Source organism: Hippoglossus hippoglossus, chromosome 17 (genome assembly GCF_009819705.1).
Source record: "Hippoglossus hippoglossus isolate fHipHip1 chromosome 17, fHipHip1.pri, whole genome shotgun sequence".
In the NCBI taxonomy this organism is placed as follows: domain Eukaryota; kingdom Metazoa; phylum Chordata; class Actinopteri; order Pleuronectiformes; family Pleuronectidae; genus Hippoglossus; species Hippoglossus hippoglossus.
In genome coordinates, this window is record NC_047167.1 from 15,978,287 (window position 1) to 16,005,241 (window position 26,955).

The 26,955-nt window shown below is 42.2% G+C and overlaps 1 long non-coding RNA gene across 1 annotated transcript in view; it reads right to left on the bottom strand.

Annotated features, from left to right (window-relative positions):
- Window positions 1-26,955, bottom strand: part of LOC117778033 — a 303,640-nt gene that overhangs the window by 78,434 nt on the left and 198,251 nt on the right. The window lies entirely within an intron of this gene.

The following is a 26,955-nucleotide window of genomic DNA, read 5'->3' on the forward strand; positions in this document are numbered from 1 at the left end:
ACACTTTATACTTCACACCACAGCTCATTCAGTGGCATATTCATTAGAAGAACACTTCTCCTGATTGACAGTCCACGCACGCACACACACACACACACACACACCTCGCTGTGCTGTGCACTAATTCTTCTCGTTCCAGTCTCCAGATGCTGCAGTGTTCTGTAGTACATATCTAATATGGCAGCGAGAGCAGAGGCTACTGTTTCCTCTGAGGAACTGGCCTTTTGTTGCTTCCTAGCTGTTAGATCATTAGTAACATTTAATTAACCAAATGGGTATTTTTAAGTGCATCTACTGCAGGTGGTGCCGTCTTCCATCGTCAGTACACGCTCAGTTTGTCTGTTTAAATGATTTGTCCCAAAAGCATCATTGAATTTAACTTTTTAAATCTTGTAGAATTGAGGGCGTCTTTATTTGTTCCAGTGAGAGTTGAGGGGATTTTTGGCAATTTCCATTCCCATAATCCACAGACTCAGCGATTTCATGTGGAGGGATTAATCTTTGATGGCTGAGTCGCATTGGGCCGTCAGTCCATCACTCCCTTGATGTTTCAGTTCATCATCATTTGTCCTTCTGCCCCGAGCTCGTGACATCGATCTGATATTGTGACTACCTCTGTGATGGATGTGGACATTTGGAAAAGCTACTGGCCCCTCAGAGTCCTCAGAAACGTACCAGTCTCCTCACATGACTGTGTGTCATGTCTGCTTGTGACATGTTAACGTGATGAACTGTGGCGGCTTCTGCATTCGACCTCTGTGACCTTTCGTGGCCATATATCTCCCTCGCTGCAGCAGAGCCCGGCTGCAGGCTGCTGGTCTGGGATGTGAATGTGGCTGCTGGCCACAATGTGACCTGTCCTGTCACAGCAGCGAGGCTCAAGCTCGGCGTGGTGATGATTCAAACAATCTCCCATGAATCCCCCCTCTCTCTCTCTTTTTATGTCCTGCTGGGGTCTTCTGGTCCCAATGTGTTTGCTTTTATATGGAATTAAATACACATATCTACATAAACACACGGTAACATATTTTAAACCAAACGACAACGCGTAGCAGCACTTGTGTATCAAATCGCAGCTTTTATTTCAATTCTTCAATTGCAATGTCTGAGCTTTGATTTGCGTCTGTGGTCGCTCTCTCGTCCAATCAGCTCAGAGCTCTGTCCCCTAGAGGGCGCTCCATGCTCGTGTATGTCCTTGAAGCTGCTCTGTGAAGGGGCCTCTGTTTAGAGGACATGACTTGTCTGAAAAGGCAGTGCCACTGTGACGCTCCCAGGCTCGATCTGTGCGTGCTGTCGTTATTCTTTACAAAAGTAACGTGTTTTCACTGCCTGCTGTAGGGAGATTCAGCCCATCCATTTTGCAGGCTACTCTGTAAAAGGCTCTTACTGGAGCTGGTGTCCTGGTGTGTCCTTATGAGGCTACAGAGGACGTGCATGTTGATGGATAAGTAGTTTACAATAACAAGTTTTTAAATGTATAATAGTGAGCAGTATTTTCTGCTCAGTTTCTGTGTGCGTGTTTGTGGGTGTGAGATGAGTCAGTGTTTGCTGCGGGGGATGACCTCGCTCTTCTTCAGTCTGCAAGACAAGATTTGACTTTGTAGATGTGACAGTACATGGGCCCAGCTTCCATCTGCTAAGCACTCTCTTTCTTGTTGTGTTTATTTATTTTTTCTTTCCTCTGAGATGTCATGAATATCAAATTTGGCTTGTGCTGCAGACGGTTCATTCAACAGCAGAGTCATCCCCAAATATAAAAGACTCAGCCCCAGGTTACGCAGGCTTATTCCTTTATTCACCACATGTACTTCCCTGCCTCGACCGCTCCGAACCTCGGCTCCTGGTGACTACACTTATATTTTGAGAATCTCATTTGAATGGAAGTAGGAAATCCTTACTTGACTGTCTAACCTCTGGCCCCATCACTCAAATCTGAATTTCAAACTCAGGCACCTGCATTAAGCCGCCAGCTGAAGCCACACGGAGCTTATTGCACTTGTAACTCCCATTCTATTCTATTATTATTTTGATATAAGGCAAAAATAAAGAGTTATATTGCTTTGGGTCAGAAGGGACTGACAGCCGAAAGCTGGAGAGAGCTGCTCAGTGATCTAAGATGGGGAGGAATGTGGTGAGGAGGACATACGTCTCGTCTGCCGGCAGACTGCTGGAACCAGGCCTCTGCTCCCAGAGCTCTCACCTTTTGCCCCAAGGGGCCAAAAGGTCACGTCTTGCGTCTGTTGATACTGTAAAAAGCTTTGTCTTCTTTATGGTCAGCGAGGGCAGAGCGTGTCTGTCTTCCTGAGAAACTCTATTTGTTTCCATTCTCCACGTCCTTGTCATAACTTACTCTTGAGTTTTACAAAAGAAGAGAACTCACATGGTCTCTGGCTCCAGATTGATGGATGGAAATATTAAATACCGATATCCTATATCTCATCTTCAATAATAATCTAATAAAAAATAAGACAAAAAAAGCTTACATATTATAATTAAATATAAAATAAATAATAAAGTCTTCTAACTATAACACATAGAAGAAGACTACTGAACTAGACGGTACCGATATTAGTTTATTCCAGAAATGTAACTGCATCCATATATGATGGCCTGAAAGGAACAGGAAATGTCAGATTGATGGTTTTCAGAATTGTGTGTGTGTGTGTTTGGTTTTCTCACGTGTCTGTGTCGTTTTATCTGATAATCCCAGGAATTTATTCCTATAATCACGGCTCCTTTAAGAAGTCTCAAAATGTCTTAAATTTGACAAAAAGAAGGTCCTAAAATGTGTTAAAGTTGTTTATATCTGTAGACTCTCACCTAAAGGAGCAACTTCCCCTGATGGTATCGACCCTCAGAACCACGATAGCTCTGGTCTGGCTGATGTGACATTTTGCCGACCCTACGAAGGAGGTCTTTGGATGTTCTCATGGTTTTTTTCTTGGCATAAATATTATTAGCTGTGGTCGTTCACTCGATCCTTCATTGATAACAATCTGAGCTGTTTCTAAGCATGTGCTCTCACTAACTCCTTCTGAGAGATCCCTTGTTTGTCTTTAAACCTGCTTTAACCGATTTCCTTGCTCACTTGGCAGCAGTACAACAATCTGTGGACACAGCTCTGACATATCATCAGCCTATATGACGCTCATGTGGCAAAATGATTGTTGCTTATCTACACATCCAAGTGCAATATTCATTCTCTTTAATCCCGGCTTTGGTCTCCACCAACTCATCAGGGAAATGTGTATCATGAGCCACTTAATGGTTAAAAAAATGGTTGTGGTCCATGAAACCAAAACAACGAGCTCAAAGGAGTTAAAACGTTTTGTAAAGCTGAGGTTAACCACAAAGTTATGTTTTTAATTAAAACAAGCTCGACATGTTTTTTTTTGCCAGAGCTTCAAAGTACAAGCAGATTGATTAACGAAAATAAAGAATTTTTCATCAATCTTAAATTTCCTTTATGTTTAATTGTTAGATTAAACAATTCCCCAAACAGTCCCAGAGAGTGAGATACAGCTTCATGATAGTTTTTTTTATGTATTACAATAATAACATTGTTTAGTTAAGTTGATTACCCCACATACAGTTTTGTTGGGAGGTTTGAAATACATAGTTCCTGTTGAGAGTTTAAGTGCTGTATTTACAGTGAGATAAATGAATGGCCTCCCCTCTCGCTGTGAGAAAAGAGGCCGATTGGAACCACATGTCTGATGCACTGCTGCCTCTCTGGGCTATTGACATGCTCTTCACAGACACATCCACATTCAGATATGCTGCTGCCGCTGCTGACTTCATTTTTATGCTCACTGATGCTGTAAGACTCGTGGAGCGACAGCCCGGAGTTATAGGAATGCTTTGATTTGAATCTGCTGGCGGCATCTGATGTATGGATGGAACTATCTGGAACATGAATTTTAAAAGTCAAGAGTGTCGCTTGTAACTGCGCAGCCTCATCCTGGGTTAAAGTGACACAGAGCAGGGCTTCTTACTAAATGTAAAAAAGGGAAAATGCTGGGGGAAAAGAGTCCAAATCGTCAGAGTGTGTACTCACTGCATTCCAGGTTATTTATACAGGGAAAAAAAAAAAATCTGTATAGACTTCATGTCTCTGCTTGGTGAGAACTATTAAATTACTGGTGGATGTTTTTAATTACTTCACATAAATGTTGGAGCACAACACTTCTCCAGTGTTTGGAGGAAAAGGGGGGTGGGGGTGGGGGGGGAGGGGGTCCATAATGTCTCACATGTTGAGGGAAGCACTGGCTTGCACTTAATCATGGTGGTCCCTGTGTGATTCTGGCGTTGGAAATGTGGCTTTGTGAGAGAAAAGTGAGCATTCCTTCTGCTGGCGCAAGGGAGAGGAAATGGGTAATAAAACCGAGAGAAAAAAAACCCTCGGCGGCGTGCTGGAGCCACTGATTCTGGGATCCACTTAATTGCTCTTAAATGAAAAAGATTTTTGGCTTCCCATTTGCTGTGTTTAAAGAAAAGTCAAGTCAAATCCCACATGTATACCAGCCAAGCAGTGACTTCTCATCCAGCAGTATGAGCACTAATCCCTCTCTCTCTCACTGGTGCCATCGGTAATATTATTATTAATATTGGGAAAGCTGCTGTTCACAGGCAGCGGATGCCAGAGGAGGCAGAAATTCAGCTCATTTAGTGAGGCCAGGAGAAGTCACTGGGGAAAGAGGATATCAATACCAGTGGGTTGAGTGTTTTATCTCTGTGGTTTTCTCCAGGCTCCTTGCTGACAAATATGACAGAAATAACTATATTTGCTTTAAAATTATTAACGGAAAAGTTGTTTTTCTTTGGTAAGACTTCTCTGTCGTGTCAGAGAAATTGTGCTAATTCGCTGTAGCTCCGGCTCGGCTTGATCAGTGGTGGGGGAAGTGTCAGCAGCAGAACGCACTTGAAGCACTCATTAGGCGGCAGAACGGCCTCTGAAAGTGTCACAGTGGTGGATCATTACTACTGATGCATTACTGCAGTATTCTAAAGGCTGGTGGAAGTGAAACTCCTATGAACAACTGTATGTACTGGTAAAAGGCTTTATTGAAGAAAACCACTTCATATTTTACTAACTGGTCGTTTCATTTGTATGTAAAATCCTAATCTGCAAAGTAACTTGTGACTAAAGCTGTCAAAGAAATATGATGTAGTTTAAAAGACTATAATATTAACCTCTAAAATGTAATGGAGTTTAAAGTCTGAAATACCATAAAATGGAAATATTAATAAGAACCTGAAATGTGTACTTATCTCCAGGGTATGAATAAAATGCCCTAAAAAGCCTTAAATCTACCACTGAACCTAAAGGAACAACTTCCTGTGTTGGTATTAACATATTTTATCTGCAAAGTAGCTAGTGACCATATCTGTCAAATAAATCGAATGAAGTAAAGAGACACTATTTAGCTCTAGAGGAGTTTAAAATGTGAAATGCCAACGTAAACTATAGGGACCTGAGAAATGTTTTTAGAAACAGTGCTCATCTGAATGCACAGCACTAAGCTACATTCAACCTTGAGCTTTTTCATCATTTTTTTTTCATCCTGTTGCGTTGTGCGTTTTTTCAATGAGGCGACTTCCTGTTTAATAAAACATTTTAGCAAGTCGTCTCCTTGTTGCCATCATTGGCCGTTCTTGTTTCCGAGTGTGACGGCCGGGTGTGAAGATGCCACTCAGCGAGCCATTAGGGCCTGAAGTGCACTGCTGAGCCGCCATGTCGCGTCAGCCGCTCCTTTTGTCCTCATTAATTGTTGAGAGAAGTGTGTCACATCCTGTCAGGCTGACTGCTGCTGTCCCTCTGGTCACCCCTCGGTGCCCACTGCCCGCTGATGCTATTGTGGCAGCGGCGGCTGCGGAGGAGAGGAGCGCCGGGCCCTGCAGGATGTGGGACAATACTGGGAAGGAAGAGGAGGGAATCCCGGAGCTGTGTGCAGAAGCCAGGTCAGCCGAGTGTCTCTGAGAGCATTCCCCTGTGACCCCCTCCTCTTCTCCTGGGGACACACTTTGTCATCCTCTCACCTCCAGCCTGTATGTGACGGGAATAACAATAACTTATTTTGTCTTGCTTCTCCGGAGGTTGTGCTTAGTCTTCATTTCTGGTTTGTTTAAGTAGAATTCCCGTTTTTTAGTTTTTAAAAGCTGTATATCAACTGTGAAGTGGCCCATATCACTCTGTAACACATTTAAATGAGGTCCTAAGGCCGTAAATATACTTGCTTCTAACTACACATGTGCATGATTGCTGCTTTGAGTATCCTGCGTCTCTTTGTGGAGCACTGATTGAACATGTTCTCGGAAATTAAGATCCATAAAATGCAATATGCACATGAACAGTACGGGCAGTGTAGAGACATGACAGAGTGGGCCAATCAGCAGCAGAACAATGCCGGATAGTTTTGAAGCTAATTGACCCGAGAGAGAAAAGTCCTCACCACTGTGAAAACCATCGTTTGTCAGTGATTGATGACGTTCATCACACTTACATGTGGTCAACAGTATATAATGTACATATCTGATAAAAGGAATTATTTATTTATAATGTAATGTTTTAATATGTAAGGATATTCTAAAGTGTTTTCAAATTCTTTTCTAGAACTGCTTTTTGTTCGATTATGAAAAGATATCCTTTGATCTGCGTGTTTATCCGAACCTGCTCTAGAATTGAATCGGTTCTTCGTTGGGTTGTGTCCATAGATTGAACGTAAAGATGGACGACATGACTGCTTCCCAAGAGTGAAGCCAAAGCGCTTTGATTGCCCCCTGGTGGCTGGCTACAGTATAGGTCATAATCTCTGCCTCCTCTATGTTACTAGATGGGACATGGACCAAATCAAAGCTGGTTTCAGTTGGTCAGTTTAGGAAGTATTCATTTTTGATGAAGATGGTTTGGGGTGTCTGTAACTAACAAACGTTAGTTACGTATAAATTAGGGCAATTTCACAGCATGATAGCAAAACACTATTTTATGTAATAGTAATCAAAGTGTCAAACAGCAATCACTTAGTGAGTTAAACGTTTCTTAGATGTAAAATCAACACTTGAATCCATCATATGTAAAACAGCCTTCCTGTCCTTAGTCATTTGGGTGATTGTTTTCCTCGAAGGAATAGTATGTGGAGAGTGAAAAAAGAATTCACTTGTTAGCCATGATTTAACCTCTTCAGGGATTAAATATAATCCGAATGAAAGATTTTACGACACCTCCATGAACTCTGAAAGCTGCCTGACTGCGGAGCCCAGAGCCTAGACCCCATGTTAAAGCAAAAAGCAATTACATAAGATTTCTCTCATGTTTCCACCAGCACTTTCACCACATACAACAGTGCTGCAGTGAGGAACACAAGCAGTGACCGTTTCTGTCTGACTGAAAACAGGCCATTACAGCGTCTGCGTTATTATGGACCGCTGCGCATGAATCAATGCTCAAGCAGTGATGGACTACACGGCACGGATGGAGAAATTAATGAAGAAGAATCTGCGGCGGCGGGATGCGGTCGCAATTTGCTCCTGCTGAGTGGCTGAAATGCAGTCGCACAATAAAAGAAAAATTGCAAGACCGACCTTTTAAGGTTCTGCCTCTGGCCACTTGAAAACATGTCTCTCGACCGCAAGAGATGATGCACTGGGTCTCACTACAGACGAGCGGGAGAGCAGAAAAGATGTCCAAATATTTCCATGGCTCCTGTGGCCTTCTGCTTGCATAGTCCTGGCATGAGCTCATCGGTGTGCGGCTAGTTTGTGCTCCCTCAGCACTGTTCTTTCCCAGTCTGTAAGTATCAGTGTCAATGCTAACTAGGCATTGACAAAGTCCTCTGAGCCCCCTTTTCCCACTACCCACTAACTGTGGCTCCACTTGGTATTGAGGGCAGAGGTTTTCATAAAGGCAGATTATATCTGTGTGCCACCTATGACTGACAAACGCTGCAGGTCGTGCTCTCACCCCAGACTTTACACTTTGCAGGAGACTGGATGATGGAACAGTTTATCATCAGCAGTAATGGTGGCATTCTTTGTGGTGTGTAACGTCTTTATAAGTGAGCTCACTGCACGAAACAATCATTTCTTTAATTCCCTCCTCGGTAGTTATTTCCGTAAGCTCACATCCAAATGGAAGAAGTCGTCGCAAAAACGTCGACAGGGCCCCCTCTCTAAGCATTATTTTCGACGGCACTTCAAATCTCCCTTAGAGCGACTCTCTTGCGGTATTTAACCAATGAATAAATTGACATGAAATGTATTCCTGATAATGCAAACATCGGGAACAGAGGAGCCAGAAATAACTCTCCCAGGCAAGATGTGGAAGAGATTAAGGCTGAAACCGACGAAATAAGTGAGTGGAGGCGGGAGGTTGGAAAATGAGCCGGGGGAGGGAGGGAAAGTGGAGAGGTAAGGGGAGGTGAGGAGATGCTGTCTGCGAGGGTGAGTGTGTGTTGTGTGTGTGTGTGGGGCGGTGGGGGGGGGGGGACTCGGTCCGTAGAGGGTTTGGAGAGTGAGTTGCAAGGCGAGAACTTTGCTGAGAGGGGGGGGGGGGGGGGGGGGGGGGGTGGCCCTGTGAAAAGGAACTCATAAAAGTCACATTTGTTGGTGATGCATGAGGAAGTGAAGCCAGCTTTGGCACATGTGTCTGTGGTGCTAAATTAACTGTTAACACAAATAATCAAAGTGCAGGGCCCATTGAGCACTGGCGCCAGTGAAATGAGGGGGAGAGGCTGGCTCGCTCCACTCTGAGAAGTTGCAGCAGGCTGACTGCAGCGAGCGAGCAGGTGGAGGTCTACCAGGGGCTTTCACAGGATGGAAGTGCTTACAAAACAGGCCGGCCAGCCCACTGACAGAGGAAAGCACCGCCGCACTCCTGCTTTCCAGCTATTGTGTGGAAACGTGCTTCTCTATTTAGATCTGTCTTTGTAAAAGTGTGACATCTCCGAGTAGCGAAGGACGCGGGCGGCTCCAGCTATTACCTCCATGACTGGCTGGTGGTAATTAAAATGCCACTATTGTGACCTTGAGAGTTAAGTTGTTGTTATTTTTTTTATTGCCGGCTTGGTGGGCTGCAGGCAGGAGGTTCAAACAACTGAACCTCCAGCTTGTTGTGACACCACAGACAGAGACATGTGGCCACAGAGCGTCTCTCTGGGCTGAGACCATCTCCCGTACACTCAATCATGTATATGTGACATAGGAATGAGCAGACACTGTTTGAATCACTCCTCAATGAATTACCAACACACCATGTTTGTTTTATTATGGTTGTTGTTATCATTTTTAGATATTTCCATTTCAGTTTAAATATATATTTTTTTATTTTGCCTATTTTTGGCCTTGAGTTGTTTAATCTTGGTTCAGTTAGTAAAATAAAGAATTTGGTATTTGTATATTATGACTGTTATTGTCATATAAGATAAGACAGATAAGATAAGATAGTCCTTTGTACAGTGTTACAGCTGCAAGGACATAAAAGTGTAATAATTTGTAAAAAAACCCAAAAAACAATACAAACAAATGAACTATAAACCATTTATAATAGAAGGATTCACAATATAATAATATTCATAATGCTCAGTTGTTCCTAGCCTATTTTGCCCTCAGGGAATAGTTGGATATTTTGGAAAATAAGCCTGTGTGTGCTTTTCCAAATAGATAAATAAGAAGATTAATACCATACTTATATCTATTTATTCAAAATGAAGCTGAAGAAAGTTTCCAGTTAAGCATAAAAACTGGAAACAGGTGGAATCAGCAAATGGTTCCGTTCAATGGTAACAAAACAGCAAACTGTCGTTTCTACACTTTTATCCGATTTAACAAACGAAATACAGCATGTTCATTGATGAGCTTTAGAGTGGGTTTCTTTGTATTGCCATTCGACAGAGTCTTGGTACGAAAGTCTTTAACTATATTTGACAACATGTTGAAAGTCTTGGTTGTGGCCTGTGTGAATGTGAGGAGACATGTGCAGTCCAATTCTTCTGTTGGAAGCTGTTTCATTTAAAAGTGAGTTTTCAGAGGCTTAAGAAATAGAAATTCAGAAAGTTCCCATCACATTTTACATACACCTGTTTATCATCATCCGGTATTGCTTAATTCATAATACCCCCTGCATGCCCCATAAGTACTTTCTTACTTTGCTACTTAATCCATTGTGCATAATTATGTTCCTCCACTTTTACATTTTCTACTCCCGAAATCTGCTCCTTTTAAATCTTCCTTTTTCAACATCTATGTATTTTTTCTTGATTTAACTAGACCTTCCAGTTTATGGGCATAGTGACCTTTTCACTACACTCCATGTATGTGTGTGATGAAAATATCTTGAACATTTGAAAGTAAATGATAATCAGTTGTTAAGAAAGCTGCTAAAAACGACCTTCTCTCCTCCCTCTCAACTAAATGAACATTGAACGGTGTTAGAAAGTAAACAGATCAAGATGTAGTTCTATTAATGTACACACAATATCTTTGATGCCTTCATGCCAGATTTAACAAATGAGCTGCATTCGAATTCGAGATCAAAAGGGAAAATCTTTGTCTTTACAAGACCATTTCAGCTTGAGTTTCCCTCTTGCCAAAAACAGTCATGAGGGGAAAATAAATACAACAATTTGGAAAAAGTAATACCCCGCAGCTTTGTGACATCAGCACAAAAGAAGCATGGCCCCTGATGCTCTCCACTTCCCATGCAGCCCACAACTGGGCTGGAGACCGAGGTTGCCTGGCGCCACAGTCATCATGTGTGTCAGTCACTTGCAAAACTCACTGTTTTCCTTAGAGGATGAGCTAAGCTCCTCCTTTAGCCCTAACGATTTATTTTAGACTGCAGCGTCCAGAGACCCCCTTTCTTGAAATCCCAGTTTATCTTGGCCATGTTGTTTCAATGTGAACCAATCAGCTTTGCCTCCAGTGGAATGTCCCCTGAGACTTGCCTCGGTTTCCCAATAGGCCCATTCATTTTGAGGACACAAGTTTAACATCTGGTTTGTATTAAAGCTCCGTACAATCGCTCTCATCTCGGGCTCAGTCGCACAAGAGGGACAGGACGGAAATCAGTCCTTCCAGAAACATTATTTGATACCAAGACATGTGTAGACATACTTGGCTTCCTATTAGTACACTTGATTTTAAGATTAAATCAAATAGAGCAATTGATTGACATTTTGGGAAGATTCTTTTTCACTTTTTTTTTGTTGCCATGAGATGGATTAAAATATTGATCTCTCCTTCATGTCTGTACAATAATCCGTCAGCAGATTGATAACTTGTCCAGGCATAAAGACTGGAAACCACAGATTGTATATTAAGATTGACGACATGACAATGTCCCTAAAGCGAAGAGAAAACATCCCGATTGCCCCCTGGTGGCTGGCTGCAGTATCATTCTTAAAGCTCGCTTCCTCCGTGTTAGCAGATGGGACATGTGCCTAACCGAAAAAATCAAGGAAAACTTCAAATAACATCAACAAAGATAGTTTCTGTCATCTTAGGTAGCTAAGAGTTCATTCTTCTTATAAGTTTGCTTTTAATTAGTTTATTAATGCAATAAAAACAAAAAGAGAATACGACATATGTAATTGACTTGTAAATAGTTGGTGGGTTTACACTGAAAAGAGAAAATTGTTGGACCAACTTCGAAAATGGGTTAGGGTTAGTCACTTCTAAAAATTAAGTCAGTTCAACCTCGAGTTAATACGTGCACTGAACTGCATATAATTGTTAAATAATGACAATATCATCGTGGGAGGAGGTGGAGATGCGTCTTTCTTTTGTTTATGTTCAGTCATTGCTGGAAATCGAGCACTGTTTACCACTGTTTCCCGTCTTTATGCTGAGCTAAGCTAACCAGTTTGTGGCTCCAGCTACATATTTACCATATCGGCATGAGAGAGGTATCAAAATTCTTATGTTTATAAGAATTTTGATTCCGAATACATGTATTTCCCAAGATGTTTAAATATTGTAATAACTTAAAATCAGTTATTTTCATGCACACGTGTATGAACCCATCTCTCTGCAGTTTGCGTCTCGGTCATGCAAACAGTTGGAGGCATCCGGTCGTAGATTAATTCACCTCCAAATGTGTAAAAATTTGGTTTTGTGCCTCCGCTGAGTGCTGTGTGGACAAATCACTGTAATACCAGACAAGAACACTTTAATTCTACGATAATTAGCCTCCATGTTCCAAGTGTATCCAGATGTACCGTGTGGGGGGGGGGGCGTTGTCCTCAGCGAGAATACATTGAACCAGCAGGTGCACGGCTCAGGTAAAAGGCTGCTGCTCCCTGCTCCTGATAAGGGGACCACTTCTCACTCTCTTCCTCCGCCCCAACCACGAGTGTCCTTCTCCCTCTCGCTGCCTCTCTCTCGCTGTATTATCTGTATTACCCTGGAGTGCTGAGCATTGAAGTGTCTGCCAAAATACGAGCCAAATGAAGAGCAAGGGGAAGCAGGCGAGGGTGCTCCAAGTCTCTTATCTGGGTGTTATTGAAATTTTCTTTAAAGAAATCATTCATTTTAGTCAACCTTCAATTAGGCTGCGCGCATAAAAGTGTGCTCTTTTGACCGCAGTATTAAAGCACTTTCATTATTGCTTTATCGTGTATGGATCTGAAACAGAAAACTATTGGGCTTTAGCTCAACATTGTTCTCTCAACAATTTGTGTCGTATCTGGTGGAGTACCTGTTTAACTTGGAGCTCATAAAAGTCAGAGAACGTGAAAAAGTGAATTATAAGCTTGTTATTGTCGATTGTTGTCGCTGCCCAAAGAGCTTTTTCTTTGGTATTCATAAAACAACTCAGACATATTGTTTAAAGTAGCTTTCACACATGCCCTACACCCCTGGACTTATCCTGACAAAACCCGGAGGAGCTGTATGTGAGAGTGCAATTGTCTGAATTAGTTGGACCACACATGAAACAGGCTTCACTCTGCCAGCAGCCCAGCACAAAGTCTGTATAACGTCCGATTGGGCCCATGTGTGAACAGAGCGGGAACAATGTCGGGAGAATTCCCAGCGAGCGAGTGCGAGCGTATTGATGATGTTTCTGTTCTTCAACTGATGCAAACCTGAAAGAACACAGATATCCAAGGGACAGGAGGAAGGGTCCTTTGAAAATGTCGAATTAGAAACACGACAAGATTTGAGAACGCGAACGCCAAAATCATCAGACAGATTAGAAGAGACTGTTGTTACCTTTACCAGGGAAGTTATTATGTCATTGCTGTTTGCATGTTGTCTTCAGGATTACATAAAAGCTACTGAACTATTTTTCTTAAAACTTGGGGGAAGTGTGGTTTATGGGCCAAAGAAGAATCCTTGGCGGAGGGATGCGGTCTCCAAGTGCCCTTCTGGTTTATGATGTAAACATAGCTACTTTTTGCATTTTGTCCCGACTTGTGCATGGTCATGCCAGGATTGTCCTCTCACCTAAATCAATCAGAATATTTTCTGTAGGTACGAACGTGTCATAAATGTACAAACTCCTGTTGTGTGCTGCATATGTTAAAGGCAATATTGTGACCTTGTGTCAAGGGTTAATATGAGAAAACATTCATTTGTATATACTGTACATTGGTGATTGCCTCGGGTAACAAGAAACAGTTCTTTCAAAGGTTTTATAGATAACATCAGCAACATCTAATAATTCTCATTTAAACTCTTTTTTAGAACAATTCATGCTACAAACCAAATTGTTTTTTCACCTTAGATCACCTCAACACAACAGAGCACAGATCTTCAACACAACATTTCCGCTTCCTGTCTGAACAAGTTGACTCCTAACACTCATCTCACAGTTGGGAAACATTTCCACATTACTAATGTGATATAAAGTTCATTCGTCCTCTCACTGGCTTTTTACTCATCAGAAGCATCTAATTTTATGAGGTACAGAAATTACCCAATCAATCTGCTGTGTCAGCTCAAACAAGTGAACTCATCACCATGAACGTCTTCAGGAAATGATGTCTGGACAGTTTTGAAAAATGACCATCCGCACCTTTGTATAGGAACTGGTTTTGATTGAGTGTACATCTCAGTATGCTGTGACACCACGCCTCTTGGTTAGACCCAAATGGAAAGAACCTCGGAAGTTGACGCTGGGAATTACACAACATCTGAGTCGCCTGCGTTCACAAAAATGTGCTCAGTTCAGTGGATGGGCCAAGTTGGGTTTGCTATAGCTAGGTTAGCCATTGTTAGCGATACCAATTTATAACATTATGTGGTATATTGTATATTGTATAGCAACATGTCTACAAATAGAAGTAAGTCAACACTGTGTTTACAACTGATTTAATTAGACACAAATCAGACAGAATATTTCTACAGCTTTCAACACTGTTGATGCAAATACAAAATAATCTTAATGCCACAAACTGAGTTGGAGCCTCCCCGATCAAACATGTTGATATTTACGATAATCGGCTCCGACAGAAACCCACAATAGCCAATGAAAGCGAGCCGACTGGGAAGCGTCAACAACCAGATGTTGCGACTAAAAACAACAAAAAGTTTCCAACTCACCTCCAGCTCGCACTGCAAAATGTAAACGCCTTCTCAGCCATGATTTCAGCCATAGTTTCTTTTTTTTAGCAACAAAACAGAACACAGGACGTCGCTATAGGAGTCTATAGAGCCTCACTAGTATGGCTTAAAACAATGGTTCACGTTAGCACAACATAGAAACAAAAACAGTAAAAGCTAAATAATTATACTGTGTGGGTTTTACCTTCACAATTAACTGCGAGTTTCTGGATGATCTAAATCCAAACTCTCTCTGTATTAGTATATGAGGGTAGATGTTCAGGTCACTAATTCACAGGCAGACCTCATATCAACTTCTGGCCATGCTCAGCTCATGGCGTCTCTGTGAAGCCCAAACATTTTGACCTCTGACCCGCTGGGAGGTTTGGTTTACAGCCGGAGTTAACAGTGCTGATAGCCTGCTGTGAACCTGCCCATTTGATCCAGCAGACAGCAGCTTGCTCTGAGCTGTTTTACAGCCAGTGTCATCCAGTAGATGATCATAGAAACGTTCATTTATAATTTCTTACTCATTTCCAAGAAGCCAGTTGATATCCAACCTAAAAAAGAATGTAGTGGGATGCAAAAGCAGAGTCTTGAACTAGATAAACATGTTTAATAAAATACTAGCATCTAGTAATTATGGGACAAAGACTGTTTCTTGTATGATGCTGGACTCAGTTTCTGCTCTGAGGTGTGTTCGTATGAGTCTTTGTGGGACTTGATGGATAAACCGGTGAGGACTCCCACTGTGGGCACGATGTAGGTGATTATATGGGTAATGACTAAACATCCTGATACATTTATAATCCTGTTGATTCTGAAAATCTATAATTTTGTTGCTTTACTCAATTTTGATTTAATTATCATGCACGCTTTAAAAAAATGGCTTTTTAAAGGACTGTATTAATGAGTGCGAAATTCAATGTCGGCCTTGGAAATAGTTTGAAAAGCCTCTGAACCACTTCAACAAACTCCTTTTTGGACTTTGTAACATCAGCTAAATAACTATTGATGTTCAGTTTGTTCACTAAAACAGTAATAAATGTAAGTGATCCATTAATAACTGCTCATGTTTCTCATTTGCAATAAGACCTTCAGGTCTACTGTTATGGAAATGTTAAAAAGTAGTTTAAAAAAACTCTCATCCAGTCTGTATTTGTAAATGTTGTAAAGGGTTTTTATTAGAAAGTGGTAAATGGTAAATACCAAAAGGATTTTTCACAACCTGGCAAGTCAAGCTTTGCTCTTATTAAGTCTCAATGATTTATATACAAAAGTATCTATTAACCATTAATTCAGCCATTTGTTACACGTTGCAAGTTAAAATACTAAATCAAAAATGTCTTATTGGTACATAATCTTTCTCCGTCGGCTCCTAAACGCATGTCATTGTCTTCATAAGTATCTGGAGTTGACTCTTCTTTTCTCAGACGTAGTCGACGGCTTTGACTGTTTAATACAAATGTTTATGCGTGTTTTCCTTGATTATATAGTGTGTGTACATGACATTGCTGCTGACCTCCAGTCAGCCATTTGTTCCCATTCATTTCTGTTCGGAATGAAAATCAACTAATATGTCACAGCGAAGCATGTCGCATCGACTTGTCAGGGTTGTGTTATTGTTGTGTCGTAACGCGGTGCAGACCTCTCCAATCCAAACAAGCTCTGTTTGTCTAAATTCTTTGGGAAAACAAAAGGCAAATATGGATGTTGTGAAAAGGATCATATGAATGTGGAAGCGACTTTCATTACAAAGTTTGCAGTTTCGCAGTTGACTCAGAGCCGTCGAACAACGGTTCACAACACACTCACTCCACTGGCACAGAAATCAGTACGCCTACAACTTTATTAGCGTGCAACAATTACACAGCCCTAACAAGAGGAAAAAACAAGCAGCCTGAAGTTTCAGACCTCTGCAAGTTGATTTTCACTATTTTTAAAACAACAGCATTTATATGTCCAATAATCTTTAAGCTTTGTTAAGCTTCAGAAAATAACCAGCAGGACGTAAAATACATGGACTTGAGAATTTGGGGGGGGGCGGGAATTATGCAAAACCACCACTCTGACCTTTTGAGTAAAACTGAAAAGCAGCTTATCAAGGATGTAGAAAGGTCAGTAGAAGTTACATGGGCTGCATGTTACATGAGCTATCTCCTGCAGTGCGGAGAGGAGGGGATGACACAGCTCGGTGTGTGGGGTGTGTCAGACATGTTATATACAAGTCCGACCTTAAAAATTACAAGATTGTGAAACCAGTGCTCTTACAGAAGCTCCTCGCATTCATCTTGGTTTAAGATTTCCCAGTGACAAATAATAACCAACCTGTAATCTGTGTTTTCAGACTCCAGAATTGTTTAAGCCACTGACGCAAAAGCTGATTAGTAACACAGGACGTTTGTCATCTCGGCAGCCAAAAACCCGGAATAAACTCAGAGTGCAGCAATATGGCATAACTTTCTTTTGATGGATGAATCGAAGTAAATGGGAATCTATTGCAACAACAACAATTTTGGTCAAAGGCCAGTTCTGATGATATCAATTTTCTTTCTGGTTCATTTTCTTGCCCTTAATTGAGATAGAAACCCATGTGGTACTTTTGGGATGAAACTGCTGGGACGTTATGCAGCTGTGCTTCTGACTGAGTCCTGCCTCATACACCATCTGTCTTATTGATATCTCAGCTCTCAATTGGATGTCACAAACTTCAAATCGAGGGCACAAAAGATAGGTGTTATTTCAACATGATATATCGTCTCCAAAGTGTTAGCAATTGGATATATTGTTACATATGGGACGGCTGTTTCTAGGTCAAAATCCTTTCTGGGTCAGGCTGGAAACCGTTTCTTCAGAAAATACACGACTTTGAAACCTCTTGTTCTGAAAATGTTTTTTGCAGGGCAGCGTTAAGATCATGGTGAATGTTTCAGTTACTGAAAGATGTTTTTCTCTAAATAACAAAGGTGTTCTTTGCACTCAGTGTTACAGACTGAGCTTTAACCTGATAAGACTCCCAAATCAGCAGTGTTGTAGCCAGAATTCAATTTCTCTGTGCAATCATTTCACAAGCTAGTTGTTGGAACAGTTAGACACAGATTGTATGAATCGAATAAGTTGGTACGAGGTCTTAATCATTGAGTTTTTTCACTGTGGAGAATCTAGACAAGCTGTTTCCCATGTCTCTACAGTCCTAAGGCTAAGCTAAGCTAACCATGTTCCAATTAATGCTTCCTATTTAATGCGTGTTTACAAAATTCGTGAGCATATTTCTTGATTCTTGAAACACATTGTGTCATTTTCATGGCAACGCAGCAGAACGTCAGACAAAACCTACTTGCTTAAAGCTAAATAATGAGAATAAACTGACTTATTTACAGTCACCAACTGTTCTCTCTGCAGCAGCCGTGCATAATTGTTATTTTTTCACAGCTTTATCTCTGAAATTAATGACATATATTGGTTTATAAATGATGGTAGCACTGTAAATCTATAAAGTCAAATCTGTGTTTTCCGGCTTTAACAAACCCTTTCTGAGTTCATACGTCTGCTCTGAGTGGAGCCACTCCACAAAAATATCAAACGAAGCCATCGCAGATAAGCACCGTAGCCATCTGGTTGTTGAGTTTGGTAGTGAGGGCTCCATATCTACAACCCTGCCCATGGTCATTGCTTTAATATGCTTTCGTATGAATTATGCTTCAATCCATGACATGAAATTGCCAAGATAATTGAGCCGATATTTAGCAGCAAGATTGCGTAACGTCTTTGATGCTGACTTTCGGTGGCGCCAAATAAAACAATAAGTGTATTTATTTTTTTAAGAAAACACCAAATTCAACTGCACACCATGAAGAGAACATAGAGGAGCCTTTCTGATCAAACAATGCTTTGTGAGAATGAAACTAATGGGCTCTAAGTGTCCATTAAGAGGTTTTCACATTAACTACCTCATCCTAGACTCTTTTACCACACGTTTATTTCCCAATTAGCAGTAATCCTGTGAATGGCTGGCAGAGGATCTCGCTAACCTCTCTGAAATAGGCCACAATTAGACGCATTGTATTGAATTAGCATTGTGGAGCCTGAAGTCGCGCTCCTGTGAGGGCTAGTGTTTTATTTGTCACCTGGGAACGCCGCTCTGAGGCCAGGTCACAGCTCAGCACAGCAGGGACCCTGTAAACTGCCTGTTGCTGCCGCCGAGGCTGACCCGCAACAGGGCTGCCATTCAACCATCTTGTGAGGAATGTCTCCTGCAGCAGCGGGGGGGTCGAACGGAAGTTAGATGTGGTTTAAAGGGAACAGAGGGATGAACCGTGTGCGGACAGTGTTTCCTTTGAAAGGCCACTCAATGAATCCTTTGACAGCCACCATGTCAGCTGATTACACGTCTTTTGACTCTTTTCTCTGGTCTCTAATGTGGTGAAGCACTAAAACCTCTGGCTCTGATATATATTACTCTGTAGTCTGCATTAGTCAGTGCTTTGTTGCAGTGATGAATCATAACTAGATATGAACTCTATATTTGTCAAGTTCCACACTTAAGTAGTTTCGAGGCACTTCCATGCTAGTATATACCTCCACTCCATTTCAGAAAGAAGAATTATACTTTTTACTGCATTTATTTGACGTCTGTGGTTAGAAAATACTTTCAAATTTAGAAAATAGACACAAAACATATAATCAGCCTCTAAAATACAAGTTGTTACTGATTAAATTATAATACATTTTATAAAGCAAGCAATAGTTTGACCAGTATGCTCAACCAAAATGCTGCAAAGCAAGTGTATCAGTCGTAGAAAGCCAATAATAATAACAATGATAATAATAGTAATTGTAAATATTATCATAGTACTATAAGTTATGCCAAACCAGCAGGCTGTAGTCTGCCTACTAATATATTTTTTTCAAACTTGCTAAGCTCTGCAAGCTTAAACGCTGGCCAAACAAAAATAAAAATATGGTTTAAATTAATGATGCATGCACTTAGCAGAGCCATGATTCTATGAAATAAGAGGGATTTCATATAAAATCTATTAAATCTGATGTCGTTATTTCCCCATTTTTACCTGCATTCGCTCGATGACTTTTTTATGACTGTGTTTAAGCTGCAGGTTTTGACAGAACAAGGTCATTTCTCCATTAAATCAAATCAGTTACAAGTTCGCCCTAGAAACAGACTTTAGACTTTATCATTAAAGATTTAAACAGTCATTTAAAGTGGTGTATACTGTGTAACAAATATACACATAATATACTCCCACATGTATTTATATATACTGAATATACTCTTAAACCTGACCCTAGATCAGTCAAGTGGTGACTCGGTGCTCCCACGAGGACTGTAGATTAAGTTTCACGTCTAATAATGTTTCGATTGTGAGATTAATATGGTGCTCATAGAGACATTAGGATGACACCTCATTACTACCTGCTGGAGTGATTGGTGTTTTCACAGTAGACATGTTAAGGAGTGAAAAGAAGGGGAATTCTGAGGGGATTAAAGGGGTCAGATTTCTGGCTGAAGATGGAAAAACGGCGCGAGATGCTCAGACGTGCTCTTTGCGGCCAAAAGCACCAGGACTTGTGCGTCATCAAATTACCGAGAGTGTTGCCAGTCTCAATTGTAGGGTAACGTAATGAGTGTGCTTTGCTGTAATAGCGAATGATTGCAATTCTAATGGCACGGCATATTTGTCTTCAGCTCGGCATATACCTCCCGCAGTTTTTCTTCTTTCTGATGATGATTCCACCCTTTCACTAACCTCTCACTGAGACCATCATGTCAGGAGACCTTTTTTCAACAGGAGACAGCAACTGACACGAAGCATTACAGCAGTTGCATGAGGCTGTGATTACGTTCATCCCTCCGCAGAGCCACTAGCATCCACACATTCTGCATTATTCAAGTAGAAATGATGAGAGACACTTGAGCAAGAGTTTCTCAGTCAGCAGATATTTGCTCGCAGCTCGCTGTGACGGTGAACAGCCCCACGACTGGAGCACAATTAGCCGCAGCGGCAGGGGGCCGATCTTAACAATGCTGTTGTTTCCCTCTTTGCCGTTGTGGTTCAGTTTTACAACCAGGCTAAGTGCACGCTTTCACCTATGTTTCGCTTTTATTAGGTACATTGCTGGCAGGGACCATGTGTTGTGAGGAAAGAAGAAAGAAAAATATATTTAAAACCAAATATTGTATTTGTACTTTGCATTGCTTTGACAACTATGTAACAAACTGAGTATTTTGCAAATGCAGTCAGGTGTCAGATACATGAATGAAGGCTGAAGCAACCTGCCCTGAGCAGCTACAACTGTAACGGCCTGCTGAGGGGACCTGTGCCAGCTTGCGGTTGGACCCGTGAGTGTGCGCCGCCGGATAGAATTGGCGCAGTCAGGGCCGAGAGTTGAAAGGGCGAGGAAGGTGGCGGCAGGAGTGGCGTAGCGGAGCAGTCAAGGATAGACCTCCAGTGTTTGTGGAGGGAGGGAGGCCGGCCAGCTCAGGTTCTGGGGGGGACTGTGGGGCTCGTGGGGGTGGGGTGGGGGGGGTCTGTGGCGGTGGCGGCGGGCAGGAGGGTTTGCTAACCTAGAGACTGTAACTCATTGTAGCCTGACTCCAGTGGCTTGGGTGGCAAAGATCATGAAGTCCTGGACATTCATCAACCTGCCGAGGAGGGCCGACTGACTGGAGCCAGGGCCTGTTTTCTTCCCCCCTTCTTCTCCCTCTCGCCGTGTCAATGGATCCAGTGCGACTGGGCCGAGGCAGCCGCCCCGAGGAGACAGACCCGGGTCAGTGCAAATAATCAGGCCTCTGACGCCTTGCCTTGTTACTGGGCAGAGGGAGGGGGCTGCCCAATGTTGAGCGTGGGGGATCCCAGAGGAAACCATGGAGAGAGGGGGGTGGGGGGTGGGGGGGGGGGTCGGGCGGTGGGTCTGTGTTTCAAAGAGGAAAAAAAGGTCATGATATGGGCGCACATGCAGAGGGATAACAACATAAACACAGTGCAGGAGTTTCAGTGTTAGCCTGAATGGTGATTGAATTAGTTTGAATACAAAGATTCATCAGTGTGTGTAACGATCTGTCTTTTCAAACAGCAGTACTGCTCTTATCTCAAGTCTTTATCCAACACAAGCACACATGTTAAAGCACAACTAGAAACTCAGAAACGTGGCCAAGACCTTGATTACTTCAGGAGAAATCTGGCTGAGGATGTTTTCTCTTCTCAGACATCCCAACCATGGACACCGTGTGTGTGTGTGTGTGTGTGTGTGTGTTTATTCATTATGTTTGTAAAATATCTTTTAACAATGTGACGGTTTAAACCAGAAATTACTCACTTAGGCTACATCCATACTTGTTTTCAGACTGAAATGACCTCTGTCCATAAGAGCGTTTCGGCTCCATATCAGATTGAATTCCCCGTTTACACTTGCGCTCTTTAAACTTTGTCACGCGCATGCCAGTTGCTCAAATTACAGCTCGTCTCCTCCCACATTGCACCATTGTAAAATGCAGAATTAAACTGCACAACAGCTGTTAGCAAAGACAACAGGGTCAGCAACGCTTGTAATTAATTATTCATCTTGCCTTCCACACTGGTTGCCAATGCTAATGCCGCACAGGGGTCACGTGATGGGAGCCTGACGAATCAGCGAAGGCTACGTCGTGACCGGAAAAACCCCATCAGCAAGTGGTTGTGATCGACGTCATCATTTCCAAACATCTCCGATTTGGTCTGTCCAGACTAAAACGCCCCTTAGATGTCAAACTGAAACTGCCGCAGCAGCGTTTATAAACTTTTCCATTTTAGCAGCTCTAAAACTCCTTAGTAGTATGAATGCAGCCTTAATTCCTTTGTTATCTGTGGTGTTCTCATGCCTCAGACTGCTCCCTCTGTGATACAGAAACATTGATGACCTTCAATAAAATCAGATGGGAGGAAACCACACTGAGGCCATGAGCTAAAACATTAGTCTGGACACGAGGGCTTCAGTCTGTAAGTCATCAGCAGCTTTCCTATGACTTGGTCCGAGCGATAATGGCGCTGAGTCAGGGCCTGAGCTCTGAGCATGGGAAAATGTAAAGGGAGGAATGTGCGGGGGAAACGCCGTCTGCCCTGATGACACTCCAGAGTCTGCTCTGTGTCCTCTCTCCGAAAAGAGCTCCGTCTTTATATGACTCAGGCCTCGTCTATTTACATGAACTGAGTGATGCTGCGATATCGCGATTAAACTCATTGTATTTATACTTTACTTCTGGCACTTGTGTGTCTTCTCACGATCACCTGCTCTAACTGCTCTTAACCGGTAGCAGCTCCGTCAAATCGTTTTTTTCCCCTCTGTCCTGGCTTCTGTTTTATTTGAATCATTTGTTTCTCGTTTCGTGAACTTCTATCGTTTCATCCGCTCTCGGAGCCGGATGATGATTTGATTTAGAGCTCGCTGAAATACCCCGGCTGTGACCTGCTTCCACAGTCATGTCTCCATTTTCGGCAGCAGATAAAATTTCTCTGCGAAAGTCATCAGTTATTCTCGTGTCGACGTCGTTCCTCTTCTGCTCATTTGCCGTTCCGACGCCGAGCCAACTGAGCTCGTTATCCCCCTGGACGGTAATATTCAGACGTTAGCTGCACCTTTTGTGTGTGTGTATTAACAGTATCCGTCCCTCGCTGCTCATCAGATTCAGTTTTTAGTTCTCACTTCCAAATCCCCCACCTCCCCTCCCCTCCCTTTCTCTCTCTCTGTCTCTCTGTCTTGCAACACCACCCCCCCGCTCCTCCACACCACCTCCACCTCCCCCCCAAGGACCTCATGGGAGCTCAGCAGTACAAATTTCCGTTTATACCAGTGGCTGGGGCTGACGACACCGCAGCGCTCTACCCCACAGATTGACGAGCCCTCAGATGCCGATTTACTGTACATGGCAGCCACTCTGGAGCCGCCGCACATCTGGAGTGGAGTACGCTTACTGAAAAACAGGGGCCAACCTTGGCCCAAACAAGTGTAGCAGAGCAAAACCGATGAAAGGCAGCCCCCCCCCCCCCCCCCCCCCCCCCCCCCACCTCCTCTCTCTTTACACACACACACATTTCCTCAGAACCCTCTCTCTCTCTCTCTCTCCCTCTCTCCCTCTCTCCAGAGCCCAGATCTCTCAAGCTATTACAAAGACCTTGGAAGGACTGGATTCTGTAAACAAAAACTTGAGAGAGGCATTAAGAGACATGCTGGAGCTAATGATGTGATCATGGTGGGAATGTCTTCACTGGAGCTGCTGAAACCTTCACTTTGAACGTGTGTGTGTGTGTGTGAGTGTGAGAACCAGCTTTGACAAGTTCTGAACGGGAACACAAACGTGTCAAAAAAATGAAAGTGAATTATGTATTATTCAGTATCTGACACATTTATTTTATTCGGCTTGTAGACATGAGTAAGAATACAAATATTAAAAAGAGTACGGAAAGAAAAAAAAACTAATAATTAGATGTCTTGCGGATTTTAAATGATTCATTTCACAAACTGATGTGGCATCCAAAGACAACACGAGAGCGCAGTTGGCTTCCTGTAGGAACTTCATGTTTTGTAATCTCGTCTTTTGCAATTTACAGCCGACGTAGTTCCTGTCGAGGAGCAGAGGTTTCATAAAGCTGGGTCCAGGCCAAGTCAGGACAGAGTCAAATGTCAAAATATCACTCAACTCAAAGGAGAAGTCAAGTCTGCGACTGACTTCTTCTTTTTTTTTTTACAGATAATTATTCACCCCCCTTCCCTGAGGTTAAATGTATTAAATCTCCTAATACAGATCCCAAATCTCCTACGTCATTGTTATGTTATATTCTTCTGTCTATAAAACCTTAAAACAGACGTGTGTTCAGTTCTCAAAATGTGCTCAACATCCTGCTTGTATTACCCTCAGATCTGGTTGTTACTGAGCTCAGACCGCAGAGATGGCGTCAGGAGTCTCTCCTGTTCACCATATTGAAAGTGTGTTACTGAGAGCGTGTTGGCGAGTGTGCACGTGCATGTGTGTGTGTGTGTCTGTGTGTCTGTGTGTGTGTGTGAGGCAAAAAGTGTCAAGGAATTCATTGTCTGTTCTCCACCTGTTATTATTCTGGTCCCAATCAACCTGCTAGCCAGTCTGGAGCCAGTGGCCATCTGGAAACACTGCTCTGTTTATAAACTTGGCAAGGATCAGCACTCCGGGGCTCTGACCTCCCACACAAATCTGGAAACAATTAGAGCAAGACAGTCTGGCTGATTACTGCAAAAGGGCCCAGCGTGGATCCCACTGACGGCTGCGGGGACGCCAGACCCTTGTTAGAGAAAATGCGAACTCAGTACTACAAAAAAAAAACAGAAAACCTCACACCATTATCACGCACACGCACACACACGCACACAGACACACTTACACTTTCAGGATTAAGTAGCTTTTCATCTTAGCGTCTCTATTTTTGAATTTACGACCTGTTTTTTTTTCCGTTCTCACAGACGGACGGAGACACAAAACCACCCACACGCACAAACAAACACAATTTATTGATCTTCCAGCATTGTTCATAGAAATGACTCGCACCTCGCTTTTATGTAAGGAAACTGGCTTCCACCTCTGTCCACATGTTCGCTCAGGCTCATGAAACCTGCCAACAAGTCTAAATTTAGAAATGGCTTAGAAACAAAGGAAAACAATTAAAGGAAATTAATCATTTAGATAATGTTTTTTTATTTTTTTTATGATAAAGTTCAAACTTTTCTCGGCTGCTATAAATAACCTTTAAAAAACCTCAGGTCCATTATGTACACACAGATGAACTGTGCCTGTGTAATACCAAGATGCTTTAGAGCCCAGGTATCAAAGGCAACTCACGTCAGCTCATGAGGGGTTTCCCTTGCGAAAGAGCAGGGGGTGACGCGGAGGTCACTTCAGATCGTGGCGTTATTGATGAATTATCTGTCGTGAGTGCGTCTCTCCAGCCGTCACTAAATCAGCAGCGAAGCTTGTCTCCACATGCAGTATTGTAACTCATGATTAACAAACAAGCGCTTGAGTTTATACAAACAATTGATTGAATTTTAATGAGCTGGATTCAATTTATTTGCATTTGCAATTTAATGTACGCATAGATAAGCAAACAAAACCCTGAGAGTCATTTTAAAAACTATTTCCTCGTTGTTATTTTGTAAACTAATGTCTGCGCAGTGGTCCAGGGTCAATATTAATAAAAAATACCCCAATGGATTAATTAACGGAGCATATTTTTCCCGTTAGAAAAGGTCTTATTCATTTCTCACTCGGTATTCAGACCAACATAAAAGCCTGATAGTGCAGGGATGTGAATATAAAAAACAACAGCACCCATTTGTTACAGGGAAATATCAAAGCTATACATCAAGTCACATGATTCACATTGTTTTGATGGCGTTTGTCCGACAGTGATTAAATCCCCAAATTATTACCAACATACATTTTGTCTTGAAAACAACTCCCACACATGAGGAAGTGGAGCACGGACTCTAGCTCTCTTGCTTTTGGAGATCCAATAATTAGGAGGAGGATGAATCAAGATGATAATTATGATGGAGAGTAATTTCTCTTCCCCTCCCTCACGGTCCCCTTCTCCTCTCCCTCTCACACCTTCAATCTTTCACCAGGATTTATGGTATTCTGTGCTACAGAGGATGTGAATAAAGGAGGACGGGCTGCTTTTAATAAGCAAAGATTATAGAAAAATGGGCTCGAAGCCCAATAGAACATTTCCAGCTGGAAGTCCAGCCTGCGTGTTTAGTAGCAGCTCAACAGCTAGAGTCTAACAAGGAGGGAGCTGGAGATTGAATGCAGATACTACACATGGTACTTTCCTATTCCTGTTTCAGTACTTGTGTTTTTGGCCGAGCTGCTCCTGTGCTCGGATTCTCAAATTATGTGGAAGTAACAACATATTTATGTCAAAATACTCAAATACAAGTGTAAGCAGAGTCATAAAAAAGTCATTTCAGCTAAATTAATTTCGAATTTTAAAGTAAAAGTTCTGGTTTTGCAGAAAAAAGGCCCAATGAATGAGACTCAAGGCGTAACTAGCTTTTATGTTTGAGGCGATAGATAATGCATACAGTTACCTATTTCAGTCCAGTGGTTCCCAATCTCAAATGGTAACAGGATAAATATAAAGATGATTATGGGGAAGGAAGGAAGAAAAAAGAAGTTCTGCTTTATAAAGTTCTGTTTAACTTTTTTGAGTTTTCTCCATTTTATGACTGTTCGGGCTTTTACAAGTTATTTGAATTAATGCACTTTGGGAATTTTACGTAGCCTTGTCTCTTTGGTGAAACTGCCAACAACAACAACAGCAACAACAACATCTTATATAGCAAAGGAGTCATAAGCCAGTTGGCAAACAGGAGTGGACAATGCTCTGCACTTTC